Source organism: Melanerpes formicivorus, unplaced genomic scaffold (genome assembly GCF_026170545.1).
Source record: "Melanerpes formicivorus ecotype bairdi unplaced genomic scaffold, bMelFor1.0.p_v2 SCAF_34, whole genome shotgun sequence".
Classification (NCBI taxonomy): Eukaryota; Metazoa; Chordata; class Aves; order Piciformes; family Picidae; genus Melanerpes; species Melanerpes formicivorus.
Window position 1 is genome coordinate 8846679 of NW_027142386.1, and position 10628 is coordinate 8857306.

General features: G+C 76.3%; 1 pseudogene; it reads left to right on the top strand.

The window, feature by feature from the left end:
- Positions 1 to 219: 219 nt before the first annotated feature.
- Positions 220 to 8954, top strand: LOC137450031 (uncharacterized; annotated as a pseudogene).
- Positions 8955 to 10628: the final 1674 nt, after the last annotated feature.

The window sequence follows — 10628 nt, forward strand, 5'->3', positions numbered from 1 at the left end:
CCTGCCCCCAGCCCAGCCCAGGCCAGCCCTAGCCCCATCCCTGTCCCCAGCCGCAGCCGCAGCCCCAGCCACAGCCCCAACCTTGGCCCCAGCCCAGACCCAGTTCCAGGCCTGCTCCAGCCCTGCCCTAACCCCGGACCCAGCCCCGGTCCCAGACTTGGCCCCAGCCCGGCCCCAGCCCAGCCCCAGCCCTAGCCCTGCCCCAGTCCGTGCCCCAGCCCCAGCCCCAGCCCCAGCCCTGCCCCTGCCCTACCCCATCCCAGCCCGGATCCCAGCCCCAGCCCCAGCACAGCCCTAACCCCGGCCCCAGCCTCGGCCCCAGACTCGGCCCCAGCCCAGCCCCAGCCCTAGCCCTGCCCCAGTACGTGCCCCATTCCAAGCCCCAGCCCCAGCCCTAGCCCAGCCCTGACATCAGCCCAGCCCCAGCTGGCCCCATCCCTGATCCCTGCCCAGCCCCAGCCCCAGCTCAGCCCCAGCCCAAGCTCCAGCCCAGCCCCAGCCCAGCCCCAGCCCTGCCCCAGCCCCTGCCCCAGCCCTGCCCCAGCCCTATCCCCAGCCCAGTCGTGCCCTAGCCCCAGCCCAGCCCTAGCCCAGCCCTGCCCCAGCCCCAGCCTTAGCCCAGCCCTGCCCTCAGCCCAGCGCCAGGCCTGGACCCAGCCCCAGCCCTGCCCGGAACCCAGCCCTAGCCTGGCCCCAGCCCAGCCCCAGCCCAAGCCCCAGTCCCTGCCCCAGGCCCAGCCCCAGCCCTAGCCCTGCCCCAGCCCTACCCCAGCCCCTGCCCTGCCCCAGCCCAAGCCCCAGCCCCATCCTCACCCCCAGCCCAGCCCAGCCCCAGCCCCAGCCCTGCCCCCAGCCCAGCCCCAGCCCCAGCCCAGCCCCAGCCCGGCCCCAGCCCCAGCCCCAGCCCCGGCCCCAGCTCAGCACTAGCCCAGTCCTGCCACCAGTCCTGCCGTAGCCCAAGCCCCAGACCCAGCCCAGCACCAGCCCTGCCCCAGCCCCAGCCCTGCCCCAGCCCAGCCCCAGCCACAGCCCAGCACCAGCCCTGGACCAAGCCCCAGCTCCAGCCCCACCCGCGGCCCCAGCCCCAGCCCTAGCCCAGCCCCAGCCCTATCCCTGACCTTAGCCCAGCCCCAGCCCCAGGCTAGCCCCAGCCCTGCCCCACCCCCAGCCCCATCCCCAGTCCCAGCCCGGCCCTAGCTTAGCCCTGCCCTCAGCCCAGCCCCAGGCCTGGACGCAGCCCCAGCCCTGTCCCGAACCCAGCCCCAGCCCGGCCCCAGCCCTTTCCTAGCTCGGGCCCCAGCCCTGTCCCCATCCCCGGCCCCTGCCCCAGCCCCAGTCCTGCCCCATCCCAGCCGCCAGCCCCAGCCCAGCCCCAGCCCCAGCCCTGCCCCAGCCCATACCCCAGCCCCAGCCCCAGCCCAGGCCTTGCCCTGTCCCAGTCCCAGCCCAGACCGTGGCCCCAGCCCTGCCTCAGCCCCAGCCCCAGCCCAGCCCCAGCCCTGTCTGCAGCCTAAGCCCCAGCCTCAGCCCCACCCTTGGCCCCAGCCCAGCCCCAGCCCTATCCCTGCCCCAGCCCAGCCCCAGCCGCAGCCCTGCCCCAGCCCTGGCACCAGCCCCAGGCCCAGCCCACCCTCGGCCCCAGCCCCGGCCCCAGCCCTAACCCAGCCCCATCCCTGCCCCCAGCCCAGCCCCAGCCGCAGCCCCACCCCCAGCCCCACACTCAGCACCAGCCCAGCCCCAGCCCCAGCCCCAAACTTGGCCCCAGCCCAGCCCCAGCCCCAGCCCTGGACCCAACCCCAGCCCCTGCCCAAGTCCTGCCCCAGCCCAGCCCCCATCCCCAGCCCTGCCCCTACCCTGCCCTCACCCCAGGACCAGCCCCAGCCTGGACCCAGCCCTGCCCCAGCCTCGGGCCCAGCCCTGTCCCAGCCCCAGCCCAGACCCAAGCCCAGCCTCAGCCACGGCTCCAGCCCTGCCGCAGCCCCAGCCCTAGCCCACCCCTGCCATCAGCCCAGCCCCAGCCCTGCCCCAGCCCAGCCACAGCCACAGCCCAGCCCCAGCCACAGCCCTGCCCCAGCCCCAGGCCCGGCCCCACCCTGCCCCAGCCCTGGCTCCTGCCCCAGCCCCAGCTCCAGCCCCAGCCCCAGCCCTGCCCAAGCCTTGGTTCCAGCCCCAGCCCCAGCCCAAGGCCCAGCCTCAAGCCTAGTCCTGCCCCAGCCCTGGCCCCAATCCAGCCCCGGCCCTACCCCTACCTCAGCCCTAGCCCCAGTCCTGTCCGCAGCCCCAGCCCCAGCCGCAGCCCCAGCCCCGCCCTCAACACCAGCCCAGCCACAGCCCCAACCTTGGCCCCAGCCCAGCCCCAGTTCCAGCCCTGCCGAGCCCTGCAATAGCCCCACACCCAGCCACGGCCCCAGACTCGGCCCCAGACCAGCCTCAGCCCTAGCCCTGCCCCAGTCCCCGCCCCAGCCCCAGCCCCAGCCCTGCCCCAGCCCTACCCCAGCGCAGCCCCAGTCCCAGCCCAGCCCCAGCCCTGCCCGAGCCCAAGCCACAGCCCCATCCCCGCCCCCAGCCCAGCCCCAGCCCCGTCCCGAGCTCAGCGCTAGCCCAGTCCTGCCCCCAGTCCGTGCCCCAGCCCAAGCCCCAGCCCCAGCCCGGCCCCAGCCCTGCCCCAGCCCCAGCCCCAGCCCTGCCCCCAGCCCAGCCCCAGCCCAAGGCCCAGCCTCCAGCCTAGTCTTGCCCCAGCCCCGGCCCCAGCCCTGCCCCAGCCCAGCCGCAGCCCCGGCCCCAGCCCTGCCCCAGCCCCAGCCCTAGCCCATCCCTGCCATCAGCCCAGCCCCAGCCTGGCCCAAGCCCTGTCCACAGCCCCAGCCCCAGCCCCAGCCCCACCCCCGGCCCCAGCCCAGCCCCAGCCCCAGCCCAGCCCCAGCCCTGACCCAGCCCAGCCCCAGCCACAGACCAGCCCCAGCCCAGGATCCAGCCCCAGCCCTAGCCCCACCCCCGGCCCCATCCCCGGCCCCAGCCCAGCCCTAGCCCAGCCCTGCTCTCAGCCCAGCCAAAGGCCTGGACCCAGCCCCAGCCCTGCCCGGAACCCAGCCCTAGCCTGGCCCCAGCCCTGCCCCAGCCCAAGCCCCAGTCCTGGCCCAAGCCCCAGCCCAGCCCCACCCCAGCCCTGCCCCAGCCCTACCCCAGCCCCAGCCCTGCCCCAGCCCAAGCCCCAGCCCCATCCTCACCCCCAGTCCAGCCCAGCCCAGCCCAGCCCAGCCCCAGCCCCAACCTTGGCCCCAGCCCAGCCCCAGTTCCAGCCCTGCCGAGCCCTGCCCTAGCCCCACACCCAGCCCCGGCCCCAGACTCGGCCCCAGACCAGCCTCAGCCCTAGCCCTGCCCCAGTCCCCGCCCCAGCCCCAGCCCCAGCCCTGCCCCAGCCCTACCCCAGCCCAGCCCCAGTCCCAGCCCAGCCCCAGCCCTGCCCGAGCCCAAGCCACAGCCCCATCCCCGCCCCCAGCCCAGCCCCAGCCCCGTCCCGAGCTCAGCGCTAGCCCAGTCCTGCCCCCAACACTGCCCCAGCCCAAGCCCCAGCCCCAGCCCGGCCCCAGCCCTGCCCCAGCCCTGGCCCCAGCCGTGCCCCAGCTCCAGTCCTGCCCCAGCCCCGGCCTCAACCCTAGCCCCAGCCCTGCCCAAGACTTGGATCCAGCCCCAGCCCCAGCCCTGCCCCCAGCCCAGCCCCAGCCCAAGGCCCAGCCTCCAGCCTAGTCTTGCCCCAGCCCCGGCCCCAACCTCAGTCCCAGCCCTGCTCCCAGCCCTGGCCCCACTCTTGGCTCTAGCCCTGCCCCAGCCCCAGCCTTAGCCCAGCCCTGCCCTCAGCCCAGCCCCAGGCCTGGACCCAGCCCCAGCCCTGCCCGGAACCCAGCTCTAGCCTGGCCCCAGCCCTGCCCCAGCCCAAGCCCCAGCCCCATCCTCACCCCCAGCCCAGCCCAGCCCCAGCCCCAGCCTTGATCCCAGCCCAGCCCCAGCCCCAGCCCAGCCCCAGCCCGGCCCCAGCCCCAGCCCCAGCCCTAGCCCTAGCCCTGCCTCAGCCCTACCCCAGCCCCTGCCCTGCCCCAGCCCAAGCCCCAGCCCCATCCTCACCCCCAGCCCAGCCCAGCCCAGCCCCAGCCCCAGCCCTGCCCCCAGCCCATCCCCAGCCCCATCCCAGCCCCAGCCCGGCCCCAGCCCCAGCCCCAGCCCCGGCCTCAGCTCAGCACTAGCCCACTCCTGCCACCAGTCCTGCCCCAGCCCAAGCCCCAGACCCAGCCCAGACCCAGCCCTGCCACAGCCCTACCCCAGCCCAGTCCTGGTCCCAGCCCAGCACCAGCCCTGCCCCAGCCCCAGACCCAGCCCAGCCCCAGCCCAAGGCCCAGCCTCCAGCCTAGTCTTGCCCCAGCCCCGGCCCCAACCTCAGTCCCAGCCCTGCTCCCAGCCCTGGCCCCACTCTTGGCTCTAGCCCTGCCCCAGCCCCAGCCTTAGCCCAGCCCTGCCCTCAGCCCAGCCCCAGGCCTGGACCCAGCCCCAGCCCTGCCCGGAACCCAGCTCTAGCCTGGCCCCAGCCCTGCCCCAGCCCAAGCCCCAGCCCCATCCTCACCCCCAGCCCAGCCCAGCCCCAGCCCCAGCCTTGATCCCAGCCCAGCCCCAGCCCCAGCCCAGCCCCAGCCCGGCCCCAGCCCCAGCCCCAGCCCTAGCCCTAGCCCTGCCTCAGCCCTACCCCAGCCCCTGCCCTGCCCCAGCCCAAGCCCCAGCCCCATCCTCACCCCCAGCCCAGCCCAGCCCAGCCCCAGCCCCAGCCCTGTCCCCAGCCCATCCCCAGCCCCATCCCAGCCCCAGCCCGGCCCCAGCCCCAGCCCCAGCCCCGGCCTCAGCTCAGCACTAGCCCACTCCTGCCACCAGTCCTGCCCCAGCCCAAGCCCCAGACCCAGCCCAGACCCAGCCCTGCCACAGCCCTACCCCAGCCCAGTCCTGGTCCCAGCCCAGCACCAGCCCTGCCCCAGCCCCAGCCCCAGCCCTGCCCCAGCCCCAGCCCTGCCCCCAGCCCTAGCCCAGCCCTGCCCTCTGCCCAGCCCCAGGCCTGGACACAGCCCCAGCCCTGTCCCGAACCCAGCACCAGCCCGGCTCCTGCCAGGCCCCAGCCCCAGCCCAGCACCAGCCCTGGACCAAGCCCCAGCTCCAACCCCACCCGCGGCCTCAGCCCCAGCCCCAGCCCTGCCCCAGCCCTACCCCAGCGCAGCCCCAGTCCCAGCCCAGCCCCAGCCCTGCCCGAGCCCAAGCCCAAGCCACAGCCCCATCCCCGCCCCCAGCCCAGCCCCAGCCCCGTCCCGAGCTCAGCGCTAGCCCAGTCCTGCCCCCAGTCCGTGCCCCAGCCCAAGCCCCAGCCCCAGCCCGGCCCCAGCCCTGCCCCAGCCCCAGCCCCAGCCCTGCCCCCAGCCCAGCCCCAGCCCAAGGCCCAGCCTCCAGCCTAGTCTTGCCCCAGCCCCGGCCCCAGCCCTGCCCCAGCCCCAGCCCCAGCCCTGCCCCCAGCCCAGCCCCAGCCCAAGGCCCAGCCTCCAGCCTAGTCTTGCCCCAGCCCCGGCCCCAACCCAGCCCCAGCCCTGGCCCCAACCTCAGTCCCAGGGCTGCTCCCAGCCCCGGCCCCACTCTTGGCTCCAGCCCTGCCCCAGCCCAGCCGCAGCCCCGGCCCCAGCCCTGCCCCAGCCCCAGCCCTAGCCCATCCCTGCCATCAGCCCAGCCCCAGCCTGGCCCAAGCCCTGTCCACAGCCCCAGCCCCAGCCCCAGCCCCACCCTCGGCCCCAGCCCAGCCCCAGCCCCAGCCCAGCCCCAGCCCTGCCCCAGCCCAGCCCCAGCCACAGACCAGCCCCAGCCCAGGACCCAGCCCCAGCCCTAGCCCCACCCCCGGCCCCATCCCCGGCCCCAGCCCAGCCCTAGCCCAGCCCTGCTCTCAGCCCAGCCAAAGGCCTGGACCCAGCCCCAGCCCTGCCCGGAACCCAGCCCTAGCCTGGCCCCAGCCCTGCCCCAGCCCAAGCCCCAGTCCTGGCCCAAGCCCCAGCCCAGCCCCACCCCAGCCCTGCCCCAGCCCTACCCCAGCCCCAGCCCTGCCCCAGCCCAAGCCCCAGCCCCATCCTCACCCCCAGCCCAGCCCAGCCCAGCCCAGCCCAGCCCCAGCCCCAACCTTGGCCCCAGCCCAGCCCCAGTTCCAGCCCTGCCGAGCCCTGCCCTAGCCCCACACCCAGCCCCAGCCCCATCCTCACCCCCAGCCCAGCCCAGCCCCAGCCCCAGCCTTGATCCCAGCCCAGCCCCAGCCCCAGCCCAGCCCCAGCCCGGCCCCAGCCCCAGCCCCAGCCCTAGCCCTAGCCCTGCCTCAGCCCTACCCCAGCCCCTGCCCTGCCCCAGCCCAAGCCCCAGCCCCATCCTCACCCCCAGCCCAGCCCAGCCCAGCCCCAGCCCCAGCCCTGCCCCCAGCCCATCCCCAGCCCCATCCCAGCCCCAGCCCGGCCCCAGCCCCAGCCCCAGCCCCGGCCTCAGCTCAGCACTAGCCCACTCCTGCCACCAGTCCTGCCCCAGCCCAAGCCCCAGACCCAGCCCAGACCCAGCCCTGCCACAGCCCTACCCCAGCCCAGTCCTGGTCCCAGCCCAGCACCAGCCCTGCCCCAGCCCCAGACCCAGCCCAGCCCCAGCCCAAGGCCCAGCCTCCAGCCTAGTCTTGCCCCAGCCCCGGCCCCAACCTCAGTCCCAGCCCTGCTCCCAGCCCTGGCCCCACTCTTGGCTCTAGCCCTGCCCCAGCCCCAGCCTTAGCCCAGCCCTGCCCTCAGCCCAGCCCCAGGCCTGGACCCAGCCCCAGCCCTGCCCGGAACCCAGCTCTAGCCTGGCCCCAGCCCTGCCCCAGCCCAAGCCCCAGCCCCATCCTCACCCCCAGCCCAGCACAGCCCCAGCCCCAGCCTTGATCCCAGCCCAGCCCCAGCCCCAGCCCAGCCCCAGCCCGGCCCCAGCCCCAGCCCCAGCCCTAGCCCTAGCCCTGCCTCAGCCCTACCCCAGCCCCTGCCCTGCCCCAGCCCAAGCCCCAGCCCCATCCTCACCCCCAGCCCAGCCCAGCCCAGCCCCAGCCCCAGCCCTGCCCCCAGCCCATCCCCAGCCCCATCCCAGCCCCAGCCCGGCCCCAGCCCCAGCCCCAGCCCCGGCCTCAGCTCAGCACTAGCCCACTCCTGCCACCAGTCCTGCCCCAGCCCAAGCCCCAGACCCAGCCCAGACCCAGCCCTGCCACAGCCCTACCCCAGCCTAGTCCTGGTCCCAGCCCAGCACCAGCCCTGCCCCAGCCCCAGACCCAGCCCTGCCCCAGCCCCAGCCCTGCCCCCAGCCCTAGCCCAGCCCTGCCCTCTGCCCAGCCCCAGGCCTGGACACAGCCCCAGCCCTGTCCCGAACCCAGCACCAGCCCGGCTCCTGCCAGGCCCCAGCCCCAGCCCAGCACCAGCCCTGGACCAAGCCCCAGCTCCAACCCCACCCGCGGCCTCAGCCCCAGCCCCAGCCCTGCCCCAGCCCTACCCCAGCGCAGCCCCAGTCCCAGCCCAGCCCCAGCCCTGCCCGAGCCCAAGCCACAGCCCCATCCCCCGCCCCCAGCCCAGCCCCAGCCCCGTCCCGAGCTCAGCGCTAGCCCAGTCCTGCCCCCAGTCCGTGCCCCAGCCCAAGCCCCAGCCCCAGCCCGGCCCCAGCCCTGCCCCAGCCCCAGCCCCAGCCCTGCCCCCAGCCCAGCCCCAGCCCAAGGCCCAGCCTCCAGCCTAGTCTTGCCCCAGCCCCGGCCCCAACCCAGCCCCAGCCCTGGCCCCAACCTCAGTCCCAGGGCTGCTCCCAGCCCCGGCCCCACTCTTGGCTCCAGCCCTGCCCCAGCCCAGCCGCAGCCCCGGCCCCAGCCCTGCCCCAGCCCCAGCCCTAGCCCATCCCTGCCATCAGCCCAGCCCCAGCCTGGCCCAAGCCCTGTCCACAGCCCCAGCCCCAGCCCCAGCCCCACCCTCGGCCCCAGCCCAGCCCCAGCCCCAGCCCAGCCCCAGCCCTGCCCCAGCCCAGCCCCAGCCACAGACCAGCCCCAGCCCAGGACCCAGCCCCAGCCCTAGCCCCACCCCCGGCCCCATCCCCGGCCCCAGCCCAGCCCTAGCCCAGCCCTGCTCTCAGCCCAGCCAAAGGCCTGGACCCAGCCCCAGCCCTGCCCGGAACCCAGCCCTAGCCTGGCCCCAGCCCTGCCCCAGCCCAAGCCCCAGTCCTGGCCCAAGCCCCAGCCCAGCCCCACCCCAGCCCTGCCCCAGCCCTACCCCAGCCCCAGCCCTGCCCCAGCCCAAGCCCCAGCCCCATCCTCACCCCCAGCCCAGCCCAGCCCAGCCCAGCCCCAGCCCCAGCCCTGCCCCCAGCCCAGCCCCAGCCCCAGCCCAGCCCCAGCCCGGCCCCAGCCCCAGCCCTAGCCCCAGCCCCGGCCCCAGCTCAGCACTAGCCCCTTCCTGCCACCAGTCCTGCCCCAGCCCAAGCCCCAGACCCAGCCCAGCACCAGCCCTGCCCCAGACACAGACCCAGCCCAGCCCCAGCCCCAGCCCTGCCCCCAGCCCTAGCCCAGCCCAGCCCCAGCCCAGCCCTATCCCAGCCCTGTCCCGAACCCAGCCCCAGCACGGCCCCTGCCCTTTCCTAGCTCAGGCCCCAGCCCTGTCCCCATCCCCGGCCCCTGCCCCAGCCCCAGTTCTGCCCCATCCCAGCCCCCATCCCCAGCCCTGCCCCAACCCTGCCCTCAACCCAGTCCCAGCCCCAGCCCGGCCCCACGCCTGTCCGCAGCCTCAGCCCCAAACTCAGCCCCAGCCCAGCCCCAGCCGCAGCCCAGCCCCAGCCCTGGCACCAGCCCCAGCCCCAGCCCAACCTCGGCCCTATCCCTGCCCCCAGCCCAGCCCCAGCCACAGCCCCACCCCCAGCCCCACACTCAGCACCAGCCCAGCCCCAGCCCCAGCCAGAAACTTGGCCCCAGCCCAGCCCCAGCCCCTGCCTCCAGCCCTGCCCCCTTCCCGGCCCCAGCCCAAGGCCCAGTCTCCAGCCTAGTTCTGCCCCAGCTCCGGCCCCACCCTCAGCCCCAGCCCAGCCCCAACCCCAGTGCTGCCGCAGCCCAGCCCCAGCCTCGGGCCCAGCCCTACCCCAGGCCCAGCCCAGCCCCCAGCCCAGCCCTACCCTCGATCCCAGCCCAGCCCTGCCCCAGCCCCGGCCCTAGCCCTGCCCCAGCGTCAGTCCTGCCCCAGCCCCGGACCCAGCCCCAGCCCTGCCCAAGACTTGGTTCTAGCCCCAACCCCAGCCCTGGCCCCAACCCAGCCCCAGCCCCGGCCCCAACCTCAGTCCCAGCCCTGCTCCCAGCCCCGGCCCCAGCCCCGGCTCCAGCCCTGCCCCAGCCCTGCCCCAGCCTCGGGCCCAGCCCTGCCGCAGCCCCAGCCCTAGCCCACCCCTGCCATCAGCCCAGCCCCAGCCGGGCCCCAGCCCTGTCAGCAGACAAAGCCCCAGCCCCAGCCCAGCCACAGCCACAGCCCAGCCCCAGCCCCAACCCTGCCCCAGCCCCAGGCCCGGCCCCACCCTGCCCCAGCCCCAGCTCCAGCCCCAGCCCCAGCCCTGCCCAAGCCTTGGTTCCAGCCCCGGCCCCAGCCCTAGGCCCAGCCTCAAGCCTAGTCCTGCCCCAGCCCTGGCCCCAATCCAGCCCCAGCCTTACCCCTACCTCAGCCCTAGCCCCAGCCCTGTCCGCAGCCCCAGCCCCAGCCGCAGCCCCAGCCCCGCCCCAGTTCCAGCCCTGCCGAGCCCTGCCCTAGCCCCACACCCAGCCCCGGCCCCAGACTCGGCCCCAGACCAGCCTCAGCCCTAGCCCTGCCCCAGTCCCCGCCCCAGCCCTGCTCCAGCCCCAGTCCCAGCCCAGCCCCAGTCCCAGCCCTGCCCCAGCCCTGCCCGAGCCCAAGCCACAGCCCCATCCCCGCCCCCAGCCCAGCCCAGCCCCAGCCCTGTCCCGAGCTCAGCACTAGCCCAGTCCTGCCCCCAACCCTGCCCCAGCCCAAGCCCCAGCCCCAGCCCGGCCCCAGCCCTGCCCCAGCCCCGGCCCCAGCCGTGCCCCAGCTCCATTCCTGCCCCAGCCTCGGCCTCAACCCTAGCCCCAGCCCTGCCCAAGACTTGGATCCAGCCCCAGCCCCAGCCCTGCCCCCAGCCCAGCCCCAGCCCATGGCCCAGCCTCCAGCCTAGTCTTGCCCCAGCCCCAGCCCCAACCCAGCCCCAGCCCCGGCCCGAACCTCAGTCCCAGCCCTGCTCCCAGCCCCAGCCCTAGCCCATCCCTGCCATCAGCCCAGCCCCAGCCCGGCCCAAGCCCTGTCCGCAGCCCCAGCCCCAGCCCCAGCCCCACCCTCGGCCCCAGCCCAGCCCCAGCCCCAGCCCAGCACCAGCCCTACCCCAGCCCAGCCCCAGCCCCAGCCCTGCCCCAGCCCAGCCACAGCCACAGCCCAGCCCAGCCACAGCCACAGCCCAGCCCCAGCCCAGGACCCAGCCCCAGCCCCACCCCCAGCCCCATCCCCGGGACCAGCCCAGCCCTAGCCCAGCCCTTCCCCAGCCCCAGCCTT